Consider the following 17,125-nt stretch of genomic DNA (forward strand, 5'->3'; position numbering starts at 1 on the left):
CCTTCTCTATCTTTTGATGTTTGAACTATGTGTATGTGCCACCACTTCAGAAAACTAAATAAATAAAATTCATTTAAAAATAATAATAAAACCACTTGGAAAAACAATATTATATTGAAATAAGGAAAATATGGATTATATTGAAAGAAAATTATTGATTAGCAGAATAATTACGGCAGAGGTTGACGTTTGAAGATGAAGGAATATGAGCAGTTATATTAAATGGCTTTCTTGGGCCGTTATTTAACAATTGCTGTGATCATGTAGACAGTTCTGTCTACTGCCCTTTCCTGGGATCTGCATTGCTGACAACAACAGAGCTTGAAGTACCCCATGTAACATGCGTTTCATTGAAAGATGTTGGCCATGGGTTCTCAAGTACTCTCTTGGTCATCTGTCTGGGAGTAAAGCCTTCTTCAGCTTCCCTCAATTGGTGGTCCAGTATTCAAGGACAACTCCTGAGATAAGGACCAAGCCATTCATTTGAAAGAGGCCAGTGTCTCTTCTGTGGACAAAGATGTAACATCTCTCACAACTTACCTTGGCCAATTAAACATCCAGTTGTTCTGGAGACATTACATCATGCTACTCCCAAGTGTTGTCCTTAAATATAATAATGTAATTCTGGTCATTTCTTTGCTTTTAACTTCCATCAAAGATTTCTTCTCCATTGGTCATCTGGCCTATCTCTTTATCCCCATTGACTGTTTTTTAAGTAAACTCTATGCCCAACATGAAGCTTGAACTCATGACCGTGAGATTGAGTCACATGCTTTACTTCCTGAGCCAGCCAGGCACCTCCCCCCCCACATTGACTCATTTTGAGCTGTTCTGCCATGACCCCAAAGTACCTTTATTTCTGTCCCCACACCTTCATAAATGTCATTTCCATTGTCTGGACTACCCTTCTATTTGTTTCTATTGATGAAGTTCCGTAAATGGAGTTGACTGTTTTTCTTGACATCACCCTAAATTTTTGAACAGCAATAATATTCTCTATGTGCTTTTTACTTCTTGTCAGATTCAAGAAGTTTGGGGGCCATAGCATATTCATTTTGCATCCCCAGTGCTGGCATCCAGTAGGCATGTGATGGTTGAATGAATGAATAAATATACACTCTGGCCGAAATGTTAAAGACAAAAATGTCATAGTAGCCTATAATAAAATCCTAACCAATGCTTAGGGAAAATGCCTCACAGGAGGATTCTAACTCTCTGCACTGCGATTGTGTTATTCAGGTCCTGATTGACTTATAAGAGCTGAATTCTGTCAGGACCATTTTTCCATTAGCCTTTTGCAGGGGGTTGAGGGGCTTTCAATTTTGTGGATAGTTTGTGCATGTTTTGAAAACTCTGCTGGGCATCCCCCTACTAAGGCATCTCTTTGAGGATTTCCTCTGTTTAAGAGCATTTTATTTCTAACATTTTAAAGTATAGATGGCAGCTCTCATTCCAGTGGATTTTCATCCTTATCTCCAGAAAACCATATTTTGTATGCTTTGTAGCAAAGTAAGTTATGCATCTATAGAAGTCACCCCGTGGAAGTGAGCCTTTGGATAGAAGGCTCAGCTCCACATTTGCTTGCCAGAGAGTAAGAGTGACAGCAAGGTGATCTCTGTCACTTTGTAGTAGGTATCTTTCTCGTGTAACTTTCTCAAAGATGCTCTTTTAAAATATTGAGATATTTGCAGAAAACAAATCATGAATATTTTCTAGCTAAAAGAATTCACTTGCCACATTTTGGAGGGTTTCAGCTGTGTCAATATGGCACTAGGGAGACAGATATTAGAATTAGGCCCATTGTCTTTTGTTAATTCAGTTTATCCTGGACAAAGTAAATTAAATGCTTGAACTCCAGCTATTGAGACATGCTTGTATAAACATGGCCTCATAATAATTTGCTCTCAAAGTTCATTGACTTTTAAGTGTCTTACTGATGCTGCTAAAATGTGTCCATTTATATATCTAATGTATTAGCATTTATTTTCTATATTATCTTGAAATCTCATGTATAGCATGAGTGTAGTTAACAAAACTTTATTGTATACTGGAAATTTGCTAAGAGAGTAGATTTCAGGTGTTCTTGCCACACACACACACAAAAGAAAATGTGTTTGGGGTTGCCTGGGTGACTCAGTCAGTTGAGCATCTGACTTCGGCTCAGGTCATGATCTCAAGGTTCATGAGTTGGAGCCCAGCATCGGGCTCTGTGCTGACAGCTCAGAGCCTGGAGCCTGCTTCGAATTCTGTGTCTCCCTCTCTCTCTGCCCCTCCCCTGCTTGCTCTCTCTCTCTCAAAAATAAGTAAACATTTAAAAATTTTTATTAAAAGAAAATGTGTTTGGAGATGAACATGTTTTTTAGGTTAACTATAATTATCTCACTATGTATATTTATATCAAACATCACGTTGTACTCTTTAAATATATACAATCATTATTATTATTCTTTTTTTTAGAGAGAGAGAAAGAGAACATGAGCAGGATAGAGGAGCAGAGAGTGGGGGAGAGAGAGAGAATCTTATGCAGGCTCCATGCTCAGTGCAGAGTTCAACACAGGACTTGATCCCACAACCCTGGGATCATGACCTGAGCCAAAATCAAGAGACTGAAACTAAACCAATTGAGCTACCCACTCACCCCTATACAATCGTTATTTTTTAAAAAACAAGATTTGCAATAGATTGAATGCAGAAGATAGAGGAATCCAGCTGTCCTCCATTTTGCAAAAATGTAAAATAATGCCACTCAGTATATATTTTTTGTTTTGGAGATTATGGTTACTTTTTCATAAAAATACATTATTTGTGTTCACTTAAAAAAATCCAAAACATTTTCTATAGTTATGAGCACCATTGAAGTCTGAGTCCAATATACATTTGAGCACAATCCTTACACTTTTCTCCATATAAATAGCACATTTGTTCTTAGTGACATGTGGCTGAAGGCAAAACTTAAATCGAACAGAATTTGCTGGATCTTAGTTCTGATGCCATTTCTTGCAACCTTTGGATATAAAAATAACAAAAGTCTTGGAATATTTCTCCCACTCCAGAATTTTAGTTATTTTGCAGTCACAAATCTGCAAAATCTCCAGATTTTCCCTCCTCCAGGAAAGAGAGTCTTAATTAAATAATTAATTAAGCCTTTTAAAAAACAAGCAGTTCCCTGTGGATTGCTTTTATAATTGCCTCTACACTCCTCAACTAAAGGTCTACCTAAGCGAACTGCCTCATTTGTTCTCAATATAACATTTTACCAATTTAATTCATGCCATTGTTTACTATAAAGCTCATGTGTCTCTGTTGTCATCATCTGTTCAAAGCCATAAGGTCCCAGAAGAACCAAGTATCCTTAATTTATTTTCTATGGGGCCTAACCAGCATTATATGATATTAAACAGGTAATAATTATGTTTAATGTGATGGTGATAAAGACAGGAATCTATAGTAAGCTGATAAAATATGAATTTAACATGAAAACAGACACTTATTAAAGCTCTAGTGCTTTTTATAGCACACAGTAGTCTATCAGTGGCTCGGAAGAATTTAGTATGATGTGAAAACATGGATGAAAATGTGCAAAATAGCCAACTTCCAATGACTCATAGGGTACATGTGTCCCTTAAGTTGCTCGCCTGCCTTTGCCCTATGGCCATGTTTCCGTTTTTATGATTCCAGCCAGAGAAGGCATAGAGGAGGTCAAATCAGTGAATTCTCTAAATAGTGATAGTTCTGGTAATAATGTTACTCCAAGAGGGGCACCTGGGTGACACAGTTGGTTAAACATCCGACTTTGGCTCAGGTCATGATCTTGCAGTTCATGAGTTTGAGCCCTGTGTTAGGTTCTGTGCTGACAGCTCAGAGCCCGGAGCCTGCTTAAGATTCTGTGTCTCCCTCTCTCTCTGCCCATCCCCCACTCAAGCTCTGTCTCTCTTTCTCTCTCAAAAATAAATAAACATTAAAAAAATAATGTTACTTGAAGAGAAGGTGGTAATGACTGCTAAATCATTATTTTGAGGGGTTATTGTAGAATTAGATCTTGATGGTCAACTGGCATTAATAAATCAACATTCATTGAATGTATAGTTGGTAGAAACATGGAGAAATTCCTTTTTCTGTCAGAGGCTCTGTATGGCAAGTCTGACTGTGGAAGATCTTGTATCCATGGGAGAAAGTCAAATGGTTGATCTTCATGAACTAGCTGAGCTTGGAGGAGCAAGCCTGAAAGACAAAGTAGTTTTCTAAAAATGAAGGATTTAACCTTTGTTCTAGTCCTTTCTGTCAGCAAGAAAACTGTCAAGGTTGATCATCCTTGGCATTTTCCCCCCCAAAACTGCCTCTCTGTCACTTCATAGAAATCGCTACTTGTCCTCAGTTGTATGTAGTATTAGCTCAGACATTGCACGCAATTCATTATACCACAGAAATTGAAAAAAAACCCCACATTATATATTATAATAATATAATATAATATAATATAATATAATATAATATAATATAATATAATATATTTCCCCTGAACTGGCTATGTATCAATAAACTCAGGAGTATTAGAGTTAAGGTCTGAAACCACAGCCACTTTGTCACTTAGCGGTCAGTGTTCTTCCAAGAGAGATTAGGAAGTGTTTGGCTTAGAGACAAGCTTTAAAAATTACTGAGAAATGCATTTTTACCAGGTCTATTAATATTACTTCTACTTAGATCATCATATTTCTTCACATCTTTTAGATGTTTGTGAAGTGTGTTTATGATAACATTTCTTTCACCTTTAAAACAACCTCAGACCTCTTAAGTACATGTGTCTTCAAGACAGAATTAGAGCATTTTCACTCCTGGAGTGCATGTATCTATGATCAGATATGATCACATGCTCTAACAGTGAATTGAAATCAGTTTTATGACTCCTACCATCAGAGCAAGTGCTGGGCCTAACGAACTGGGGGCAGAGAGGTAGATGACCAACACCACCCTGCATGGGGTGTGGTGCTGAGCCCCCACATTTCCCATCCAGGTCCACAGTCTGCAATTCAGAAATCCAAATGGCTCTGGAAAACAGGACTTTTTAGTAACAAATTTGGTGGCCTAGACTCATGAGAAGCCTTAGAGTTCTTATTCTAATAATCCCACCTCACTAAATGGGACTATCAATATGTTAGATTATGGAGTGCTGGCCCAGGCCTATTAGGGGTGTTATGTAAGTGCATATACTCACATTACCTTTCTAACTGCGCCCCCCCCCCCAAAAAAAAAAAAAGTCTGAGTTTTGAAACACACCTGGCACCAAAGATTTGTATCAGGAATTGTGAGCTGTACCTTTCCTTACGGTGCTAAAGTCTTTAACACAAAATCATTATGGGCAGTCGCTGTTAAATCCTCCATCACCTGTGTATATGGGTGATTAGTTGCTCTTACAGAAAACTATAACACTTATCATAACATACTAATAGTTTGTTTTCAATCTAGTATCTTCTGGACTAGACCGACAACTCTTCCAGAGAGAAACTGCCTTTAAAAAATAACGTTTGTTCCTTGGTGAAAATTTGTGTAGTACAGAAACATGTACAGAAAATAAAAATAATATATAATCCCACATATTAAGGACAAAGTTCCTATTATATTTCATTATGCTTTTTCCTATGCATATTTTTAAAAATAAAACTGGGACCATACTAAAGCATATTCTTTTTTCCCCCCAGTTTTATTGATATAATTGACATACAGCTCTGTGTAGGTTTAAGATGTATGGCATAACGACATGTGTGCAGATTGTGAAGTGATTATCCACAATAAGTTTAGTTAACGTCCATAACTGAATGGATGGAAGCGTTATTTTCAAAATCTTTATTTCTAGTGGCTGCAAGGTATTCCATAGGTATGGAGAACCATGATTTACTTAACTACTGCCTTATTGGAGGACTTCCTACTCGTTCCCAATTTTTTAAATGAATAGAGAAACAGTTTATTTCTTTTTTTTAATTCTTTTTAACACATTATTTTTGAGAGTCAGAGATAGAGAGCAAGCTGGGGGAGAGGCAGAGAAAGAGACACACACACACACACACACACACACACATAGAATCTGAAGCAGGCACCAGGCTCTGAGATGTCAGCACACAGCCCAATGTGGGGCTCGAACCCACAAACCATGACATCATGACCTGAGCTGAAGTTGTTTGCCTAACTGACTGAGCCACCTAGGCACCCCTAGAGAAGCTGTTTCTTAAACAGATTATTAGGCACAGTGTCTAGCACTTCCTCACTCAATAAAAAAGGTATTGAATTGATTAAAGCTATTTTCATCTACTAAGATCCTAGCACAAATAGGCTTATTAGGTTTAATCAGACACTTAGGAGGAATCTGAAAGAATGAACTCCAGAGCGAATATATCTTGATTATGAAGGGAGCAGTTTAAGCCTGACTGAGAGAGGCAGTGCAGGGATAGGAGTTGCTAACAGTGTGTGGGGTGGGGAGAGGAAGCTTTGAAAAACTTCTAAGATGAGTTTTGGCTATGTCACAGTTTGACCCACTGAGGGAAGTGTTGAACCATCTGCAATGGTTTCATTCTCCCATGCTTCTCAACAAGTGGCTGTTTTGTCGCGTGTTTCTGTTTTCTCTTTTAATTGCTCATAGTCGTTCCTTTGAGGGCAGACATGTGCTCTTTGAATTTAATTGAATGTCTGCTTTAGAATAATATGACAAGGGGAAATAGCATCTTCTTAGATTCCAGTATGTGTTAAGATGGGTATAGTCATTTCTGGAAACTCCCAAATCAGATCTATGTGATGTCTTCCAGGAAATGTAATTAGGCCAGCTCAACAGGACTCTGCCCCAAGCAAAGTCAAGCAGATGGAAGCCGGAAGCACCATTTTCACTCTAACATGATTGAGACAAGACCCAGCAAGCTGGACTAGCAATATTTGATGGTCTGCTGGTGTTTTGATGATATTCGCATGGGCTCCTCCAGAATGCCTGTTCCCATACCATGTAGAACGAACACTGCCTTTTTTGATTTGGGACCAAACCTACTCTACATTCAGATTATCTGAAAACTGTCAAAATACTCAATAAGCAATTAATGTTGCAAATACTGGAGCACCTGGGTTGTTTAGTCGGTTAAGCATCCAACTCTTGGTTTCTGCTGAGGTCATGATCTCACAGTTCATGAGTTTGAGCCCAACATGCTGACAATGTAGAGCCTGCTTGGGATTCTCCCTCTCTCTCTGACCCTTCCCCACTCGCGCTCTGTCTCTCTCAAAATAAATAAATAAATACACTTTTAAAAATGGTGCAAATACTAGTTATGGTAATGCTAGCATTCAGCAAATTTGTTTAATTTAATTAAGCATTTAATTTCCTTCTGGTGTTTTTTATAAAATAAAAGAGGGAGGAAAAACTAATCTCAGTTATTAACTACTTAAAGCTTTTCAGTTACTACCTCTTGGGCTATAGCAAACCATGAATCTTTTAAAAGCAAGACACTAGGGTGCCAGGGTGGCTCCATCGGTTAAGTATCCTGCTGTTAGTTTTAGCTCAGGTAACGATCTTGAGGTTTGTGAGATCGAGCCCCGAGCCCTGCGTAGGATTCTGCACTGGTTGCACTGAGCCTGCTTGAGAGTGTCTCTCTCTCTCTCTCTCTCTCTCTCTCTCTCTCTCTCCCCTTCTGTCTCTGACCCTCCCCTGCTCATGCTCTTGAGCTCATGCACTCTCTTTCTCTCAAAATAAACTTGAAAAAAAAAAGCAAAGCACAATTTAAATTAAAATAAAAATTGTTTAAACTTTCAAAAGGCAATGGAAATACAATTCCTTTGAAAGGGTATTTACTTTCATATTCCTTAGAATAAATATTATAAAGTAATATAAAGCTATATAGAATACAATATTACAGAGTGATATAAATCCTGAGGACTATTCCCCAAAATGTTAGCCCATTCATCATCAATTGACATTCATCACTCTTTCCTGACAATGCCCAGCCTCTTCCCTTGATCTCCTCCTTACCAGTCAATGACCATTTCTGATGAGGATCAGAATATTACAGTGAGGCAGTCAGTATTGTAAAGCTCAGGAAATATTAAGTCAAAAGGAAGGATACAACTAAAGGATAATCCCTAACATTAATTAGGATGTCAGAAAGAGTTCTTGGCAAAAAGTAAATAAGAATTGAAGCATCTTTCTTTTCTTCTTAAAGATTCATAAAAATACAATTCTGATTTTTCTGTATAATATGCTTATCCCCTTTCCCCCTAAAGTGATGTAGCTGTCACATGATGTATGCCCACCAGGGGCAGGGGGCAGGGAGGGAATGTTTTCCAAGGTAATCTTGCTTTTGTTTTTCTTTCTGTATTTTTGAAAAAAATCTTTGTTTAAAAGCCCAATTTTTTTCTACTTCTGAGTTGGCAGATGACATAGTTAATTAATTTTTTCTCAGTTATAAGTACATTAAAAGTAATTTAAGAACTGAACAGAGAATTGAAGCCCACATGTTAGGATATAGAAGCATAAAATATCCTAGACTATCAAATTATTGATGATCTGTGCAGCATTTTATACTGATGCATATATTGATTTGATGGAATGTTTAAATAAATTCTCAGGAAAATTGAATAAGTAGCTACATGTATGACCTGTATAAACACAAATATCCATTTTTCTCTAGCTTTCACATAGAAATTGAAATTACACATATATAACGGGGATAGTGTGAATCATGAATCACATTTAGAGTTAGATAATCTTGGCATGACTTAGTCTTGATTTACATTTAAACTATACTTGTATCTGTGATATCACCAGGATGTATTATATTTTCTGCAGATGTTTTCTTAGGGTGATTTTTCATGCTGTTTTCTCTGAATCTGGGTGATTCTCATGTGAGACATCATTAGGTTTGTAGGGAATGCTTTTCTAGTTGTAAAAGGCTGTAAAAGAAGCCTGAAGGCAGGTTGCAAACCATTGGCAAACTCCCCATTATTGAGGAAACACACTTAGTGGAGCCCTTAACCTTATATGAGCCACCCAGCTGGGCACTGACACTCAGTTTCCTCACTTTTAAAGTGAGTTAACACTATCACCCACATTCCAGCTGTAGTACATGGATTTCTTTTCTGTTTCCTCAAACACATTAAGCTCCCTCTCACTTTTTGTCTTTGCTAATATGATCCCTTAGTTTGGAATATTCTCTCCAATCTTAGTTCATACTTACCCATCCTTCAAGTCTCATCTCAAAAGTCACCTCCTCAGGGGAATCTTTCTTGATCCCCCAGATATTTCTGTCATTATATGTTCAGGGAAACCAGTCCTTCGCCTGCATAGCACTTATTTTATAAATATTTAATTGTATGATTGATTAATAGTTATCTTCCCTGCTGGACAGTAGTAGTGTCCAGCACTAGTCAGTAAATAGTGCTAGTTGCATAAGTAAATGTATATGTATGGACCCTGATTTTAATTCAGGAAGTGAAAAAAAACTTCAGGAAATTGAAGGCAAATTGTCTAAAAAAGTTATGTAAGTACTTTCCGGAATAACAGAATTTGGAGAATAAAAATGTGGCTGATTAATAATGGGCACTCCTTCCATCAAGAGGTAGTGTCTATTTCTTTTCTGTTTGATCTGGACAGGACTGTGACAGCTTTGACCAATACAGGATGACAGAAATGATGCCATGCTAGTCTCATGTGTGGCCCTTAAGTGGCGAGTCCCCCCCCCCACAACTTCTTACCTCTAGGAAGCCAACCATCAATTAAGAAGTGAGACTACTCTGAGACTACCATTCTGTGAGAAGCCCAAGCCACCTGGAGAGGCCCTGGAGGAAGAGACTCAGAGGAGAGAGAGGTCAGACAACACTGAGGCATTGGAGATGTGAGTGAAGAAGCCATCTTGAAAGTACATCCTCCAGCTCCAGCTGCCCCAACCAATTCCACATGGATAAGACATGAACCACCTAGATTAGCCCTTCCCAAATTCGTGACTTACAAATCATTGGCAAAATAAAATGATTGTTTTAAGCCACTAAGTTCCAGGATAGTTTATTATGCAGCAATAGATAACTGGAACAAAGAATAAGAAAAGCAGTTCATGATGATGAGGAACTGAGGAAAGATGATTCAGAGGAGAAAATGTGTAAAGGGTAAAATAAGGAAATGTGTAACAAGCACCTCAGAGATAAAAGTTCAGGTAATGGAGATGGTGAGGCTTTCTCCATAAAAACCACTGGAAGTTTGCAAGCTACTCATTTATACACAATGCAGGTCCCAATTTAAGAGACCTTCCACTATAATTTTATAATGGTGCTGGCAAGTAAAAAGTGTGGGGAAATAATCTGACACCATTTTTTACATGACTTTATAAGGATTGTCCCTGTATATCATCAAGCACATGGAATATAAACTAGTTCATTTAAAATGCAACAAATTTTCACCCAATATTCAACCTAAGTTTCCCATTTGTCAGGGGAAGTTGGGCAACAATTTTGTTATAATGAGATTTGGCCCTAGAATGGGTATATAAAGCTTTACCCAACCATGAATGGAATGAGAAAAAGGAAAAGGAGTAACCTTCATTGAAAGCTAATTATTGTCAGGTTTTGCATATTTGTTTTTTCGTCTTCTTCTCCTTCCCCTTCTGGTTCTTCATCATCATCATCACAGAAGCTGATAATATTTGTTTATCAGTGCTTACTCTATATTCTATAAAGCTTTATGTACATGGATCATCTCAATCTTTTAAAACCATAAGGTAGGTGTCTATATTCATTTTATAAATTAAAAACTCAAAGCTCTGTGTGTTAAGGTGATTTATCAGGATTGTACAGAAGCCAGGATTTGAACAAAGAACTATCTGAATACTGACTAAACCAGTGAGAAGGACAGGGAGTACATGTGTCCTATTTGTTTAAGGTAGTTTTTTTTTTTAATGTTTACTTATTTATTTTGAGAGAGGGGGGATGTGAGCAGGGAAGGGCAGAGAGGGAGAGGGAGAGAGAGAGAGAATCCCAAACATGTTCCATGCCACCAGTACAGAGCCTGATGTGGGGCTTGATCCCATGAGCCATGGGAACATGACCTGAGCTGAGATCAAGTCAGATGCTTAACCAACTGAATGACCCAGGCACCCCTAAGATAATTTTACTTAATCCTCTTAATACCCATCTAAGATGAGTATTACCATTCCTGTTTTGCATACAAGAGTCTGAGGGTCAGAAAGGTTAAGCAAACTGTGCAAGATCACACAGCTGTAACAGAGCCAGATTCAAACTCAGACCATGAACTCTACTGCACAGCAAGTAGCAGGCATCTGGAGCAAAAGAATCATAGATTCTTGAAGTTGGAACAGGGCCTGGTATAATTCTCTTATTTTCTAAGAGCTGAAAACCATTCTTATAAAGGTGGGCTGATGGAAATACGGAGAGGTGCATGCTATCCATTGCTTTAATTAAGCCATTCTCTAAACACCTGAATTGAGGACTCGGCAATAAAAAGATGTGTCTGTCTGCCAAGAGATCCTCAATTAGCAAGTAATACAGTATTGTGATGGGAGTGAAAATGGATATAGGTTTACCACATCTAGCCTAGGGGTTCGGGGTAGTCTTCTTACTGGGGGTGATGCCTCCACTGAGTCTTAAAGGAGGATTAGGAGCTACCAGAGCAGGGATGGGATCAAGCATATTCCAGGTGTTAGAACACCGTGTACAGAGGCCCACATAAGACAAAGGAGGGGGAAGTGACCAGAATGAGGTTATGGAGGGGTGTTTTGCAGGCCATGATAAAACATTTGGACTGAATTCTGAGAGTAGGAGTGGCCACTGGAGGATTTAAGCAAGAGTGTCATGGTCAGATTTGCATTTTAGAAATACCACTCTGGATAGGACTGTTGCAATAGTCCAGGAGACCAATAATTATATTCTGGACTAGGTGGTGGCAGAGTAATTGGAGAGACATGGGTGGATTTTGAGCCATTTTATGAAGACTGATCTGTCAGAATAGGATGGTTGATTAAATGTGGAAGCAAAGGAGAAAGTTAAGCTAAGGATAATGTTCAGATTACTGGCTTGAGCAGCTCTTTCAGTGAATGAAAGGGGAGACAGATCCTGGGAGGAGCATGATGAATTCAGGGGTGGGCATGTTGACTTTGGATTTCCTGTGGGACAGCCAAACATGGGTGTCTTCTAGGCAGTTCTGATGCTCAGTGGAGATTGCAGGACCAGAAATGAAGTGTCTGGGCATTGTTGGCATTGAGAAGATATTTGAGTCACGGGTGTAGATTAGCTCCCACAGGAGGGAGCATATAATGTTTGAGGAAAATAGAGTGAGGGTAGACAACTCTGGGAAACACTAACATTTAAAAGCAGTGGAACAGAAAAAGAAGAAGGAGGAGGAAAGAAGGAGGAGAAGACAAGGATGAGGAGGAGAGGAGGAGAAGCAGCAGCAGCAGCTAGGAGAGAGCAGTACCACTGACGCAAAAGAGGAAGCAGGAAAGAATACTCCTAGGACATGTGTGTTCTGATGTAATGCTAAAACAGGTGTGGATTGATACCACAAGAGCAAGCATGATCATTCCCTGGAATCACAGCTCTAGCAGTTCATTGTTCTTCATCAGGGAATGAAGCAACTTCATTTCATAAAGAAATGAAGAGGGCTTATCAAAGCCCTGGAGTGTGTGTGTGTGTGTGTGTGTGTGTGTGTGTGTAACAATTTCAACTAGAGAAATGCTTTTCTTTTCTTGAACACTTAGATTGCCCAAAGTTTGAAAAGGCTTTTCTCGCAATCTTTTTGTGCCCCCACAGACATACATTTAAGTGTGAAATAACCATACAAAGTAGTTCTGGAAAGACAGTGTTGCAAAAAGCTCTGAGAAACAGAAAATAAAAGGAATTATAAATGTTCAGGGCCACAGTAACCTTTGCAAATCATCATAATACATCACAACTTGTTCAGACTCAATACACTTACGTAGTATTCTGTACTGTTGAGGATACTTTGATTATCCCATTAGCTCCGAATGTGGTTGTAATGAAGTAGATGACTCTGGCATCAATGGGTTATTACGCTGCTAAGAGAAAATAATAAACAGCATAAGAGAGGAATAGAAAGGGTTACAGAGGTTTAGAAAGGGGAAATGTTCCTTGTATGGGAGGGGAGAGGGAGAAGAAAAAGTAGAGCTTTGAAGAACCAAGAGCACCTATTAACTGCTTACAGTGTCCCTGTTACCGAGGTAAGCACTTTATATGTTATCTCATTTGAAGGACTTGGGTATTCGTCACAGTGCCTGGCACAAGAGCAGAAGAGCTTTATTAGTAGTTATCATTAATTGAATACTTCCTGGTGCTGGTCACAATAAGACCCCTTGTACATGCTATCACATTTCAGCCTCAAAACAACCTACAGATTAAGGTATTATAACTCCCACTTTACATATAACTCCCATTTACATAGGAGTTTAAGTGAGTAACCCAACAAAGCTCCCTGGTAAAAAAAAAAAAAAAAAAAAAAAAAATGGCATACTCAACTAAGAATTTTGAAGAGAATGTTTAATAAAGAAAATGTTCTTAGAGGTATGGGCAGGTTAAAGACAACCAAAAAGGGATGTTGAGTTATCCAAGGACTGGCAAAAATGGGAAGCCATTACCACCTCCAGATGTAGATCATTTAAGGAACACCATTAAGCGGTTCAGCTGACTTGCAGCAAATTAGCTGCTGCTTTCTAGAAAATGGGAGTTAGGAATTCTAACTTTGCTGCTTTCATTGACATCTTTACATTAAACACATATGTAATGGTTGTTATGTTGGGTGGTTATGTTATGCTGGATCCCTTCTGCAGCTACTCTGATCAACATTCACAATTCCAGGAAACACTTTGAAAAACTGGAGAAAGTGGATGGCCCCAAACACAGCCTCCTTATACATTAAATATTGCCAAATGCTCTTTCTGAAAATGCTGAATTGACTTTTTTTTTTTGCAACTTGTTTTTAAAAAGTATTCAATGTCATGTACTTAAAAGTGGGTTTTGAAATGTGTGCTGTTTATTACTTCCATGTAAGTAGTTATCAGAATCCAGCCAGAACCTGGAATCACTCAGAAGTGGCCACCAGACAGAAGCTATGATTATAGAAGTGTGTGCATGGTACAGGACCATGAAAAAGTAGGAAGAGAGTGAGAGGAATCAATATGTTGACCTCTCTCTCCTCTTTCCCTCCAGTCTCCTATAAGTGCCTCCCATTGGCCAAAGCCAGCAATAACGGATCCCAGGTGGTGCAGTCCATGCACGTCAGTCCTCCAGGACTTAGAGCAAGACAGAAAATGGTGGAGCATGATTCTAGGGCACACCAAGTTTACACAACTAGAATGCGGGAAGGCCAGGAGCCAAAGTCAGGTTTATCACGCCTTAGTCACTGCTTATATATATTCCTCTACCACACATTGCAGGTGCTTGGTAAATATTTGTTTAGTGAATGAGTTCCCATATGAAAGTTGAAGAAACTGAAGTTAGGAGGCTACTCATCTTGACTTTAGAAACCAGAGCCCTCACTACCCAGGAACCATCTCCCAGTCTATAACTTACTGCCTGCCCACTTGACCAAACATCATTTACTCCTTGGATGTCAAGGAAACTCTGTAACAATGGGTGCCTTCCACAGTAAACCTTTTCACATAAAATTTAATGATTGTTATGTGTAAACACTCAGGACTTATTCTCAGAATATAGACTTATGGATGGTACTTACTTGATCCAGTATTCCTCGCACTGGAATGGACAAGGACACCCTTGAGCCCTCATTCTCTTTTAGAATTCCCAAACACCCATCCTTAATGAAAGTAAATCTTGAATCTTCTAAAAATAGAGTAAGAAAGGACTAAGGCAGGAATGTCTGTTTTAATCCTGAAATAATTGCTATCTAAAATTGACTTCAGGGGCACCTGGGTGGCGCAGTCGGTTAAGCGTCTGACTTCAGCCAGGTCACGATCTCGCGGTCCGTGAGTTCGAGCCCCGTGTCAGGCTCTGGGCTGATGGCTCGGAGCCTGGAGCCTGTTTCCGATTCTGTGTCTCCCTCTCTCTCTGCCCCTCCCCCGTTCATGCTCTGTCTCTCTCTGTCCCAACAATAAATAAAAAACGTTGAAAAAAAAATTAAAAAAAAAAAATAATAAAATTGACTTCAAATGTACGTACCAGCAATATTATCAATGGGAAAGAAAAGTTGCCTTTGTATCAATGTCCACCTGGAGAATAGAAACAGCTCTAGGTATTTCAAAGGAATTAAACCAATTTCAACTGGTTATAAAAATCTTAAAATGTGTGGAAGAGCAAAAAGAACAAATTGACTATAATAAATCCTACATTCTCGTTTATGATTACATCTCCAGTGCCTAGCACTATACTTAGTATGTAGCAAGGGTTCAATAAATATATACTGAATCTATGACTATACTTGTAGGTGAGACTTGGTCTGTCAACCTAGGAAAGCCATGGATTCAATTGGAAAGCATTAGGATACCTGTATGACTCTGGTAATTCAGTGAATATGGATATGTGGTTTGGCCTTTGGTAGGAAATCACATTCAAAGCCTTCTGTTCACAACCTGTCAGTGGATAATATTTATTAAACATCTACTAGGTGCTAGATACTATTCTGGGCACTTTTCTAAGTACCTTGCATTATTAATTTACCTTCATAGTAGCCCTGTGATAATGAATTCATTGTTTCCCATTCTACAGATGAAGATGAAACTGAGACAAAGAGTGCTTTTTTTTAATGTTTATTTATTAATTTTGAGAGAGAGAGAAAAGAGAGAGAATGAGGGAGGGGCAGAGAGAGGGAGATAGAGCATCCCAAGCAGGCTCCATGACAACACAGAGCTCAATGCAGGACTTGATCTCACAAACTGCAAGATCATGAACTGAGCGGAAATCAAGAGTCAGATGCTTACCCTACTGAGCCACCCAGGCACCCCAAAGAGGTTTTAAGTAACATGTCTAAGATCATACAATGAAATAGCAAAGCCATGCTTCCACCCACAAAGTTTGATTCTACAAGCTACACTCAGTCTCCACGTCATTTGTCTCTTCATTGCTCAAGTGAGGAAAGTTTATTCTACCATTCTACCTTTATTTCCCATTTTTCCCATTGTGCTCTGAGGCAGAACCCAGCTAGGTGTTTCTGCAACCTGTTTCCTCTTCTTTCTGGGCCCACAGAGGATTTTACTTCCTAGTTTTTCCCTGTGATTACTGTAGCTGTGTGACTGAATTCCAGCCAGAGGAACATGAGCAGAGGTGATATGCATCACTTCCTGGCCTGGCCCATTAACCCTCTCGCATATGATGCTGTATGTGCTTTCCCTTCCTTTCAGCTTAAGGAAGGTAAGCACGGTGAGCTTGGATGCCATATTTTGAAGTGTGGGAGCCACAAAATGGAAGAAGGCTGGATCCCTGCATGTTTGGGGGAAAAGAGTCAGGAACCAACCAGGAACATCTGTGTTAGATTTAAGGGAACACAAGATAAACTTATATCAACTTTGTGCCACAATATTTGTTGGGGGTGTTTGTTGTAGCAGCTAGAGTTATCTTAACCAATATATATATGTGAATTGAGCTGATCTGTTATCCCTGGAACATGTGTCTCGCTTCTGCACATACTTTTCCTTAAAATCTCATTCTCCCATTCCAGTTATTCGCATCCTAAAAATTATTCAAGGCCTAAACCAAGACCAATTGCCTCTAAGCAGCTCTCTTCCACACCCATCAGCCACAGTGATATCTCCTTCCCTCAATGCCTATATCACTTTGTTGTCTATGCCTTTCATGTGCCCTTGTCATAGCTTCAATTTTGGATGTCTTGTTTTCCCAATGCGGTTGCAAGCTCTTCAAGGTCAAGGATCATGTTTTTATGCTTCTTGTATGTCTCTGAAGTATGTAATACGGTGTTGAGCCTTGGGAATTTTCAATAAATATGTGTGGGGAAAATGAATTTATAGATGCATTAGGCTCAATAAAATCTGCTTCCCTAAAAACGACCCTTCATTACTTCAAGCAGGAAGGCATGTAAACTATAATTTACTGGAGTTGGTGTTTTTATTCTTTTCAGTGACATATACATTCTAACACTTTTTGACAACTGCTTAGAGGAGACAGA

General features: G+C 38.9%; 1 protein-coding gene across 13 annotated transcripts in view; it reads left to right on the forward strand.

Annotated features, from left to right (window-relative positions):
- DDAH1 (dimethylarginine dimethylaminohydrolase 1) overlaps positions 1-17,125 on the forward strand; it is a 242,429-nt gene that overhangs the window by 85,202 nt on the left and 140,102 nt on the right. The gene's annotated exons all lie outside the window — the stretch shown is intronic.

This window comes from Panthera onca, chromosome C1 (assembly GCF_046562875.1).
Source record: "Panthera onca isolate mPanOnc1 chromosome C1, mPanOnc1 haplotype 2, whole genome shotgun sequence".
Taxonomy (NCBI): Eukaryota; Metazoa; Chordata; class Mammalia; order Carnivora; family Felidae; genus Panthera; species Panthera onca.